This window comes from Antrostomus carolinensis, unplaced genomic scaffold, assembly GCF_000700745.2.
Source record: "Antrostomus carolinensis isolate BGI_N321 unplaced genomic scaffold, ASM70074v2 scaffold26354, whole genome shotgun sequence".
Classification (NCBI taxonomy): domain Eukaryota; kingdom Metazoa; phylum Chordata; class Aves; order Caprimulgiformes; family Caprimulgidae; genus Antrostomus; species Antrostomus carolinensis.
Genome location: NW_010309085.1, coordinates 1 through 233, shown reverse-complemented (window position 1 = coordinate 233; position 233 = coordinate 1).

Below are 233 nucleotides of genomic sequence, written 5' to 3'. Positions count from 1 at the left end.
TGGGCATGGTGGGGATCTGGGCATGGTGGGGACCTGGGCATGGAGGGACAAAGGGACCTGGACATGGTGGGGACCTGGACATGGTGGGACAAGAGGACCTGGGCACAGCAGGACATGGGGAAGTGGGCTCAGTGGAGACCCGGGCATGGCGGGACAAGCGGTCCTGGGCACGGTGGGACAAGGGGAACCGGGCACCGCGGGACACCGGAGCACCGGGACCGGGTGAGGCACCA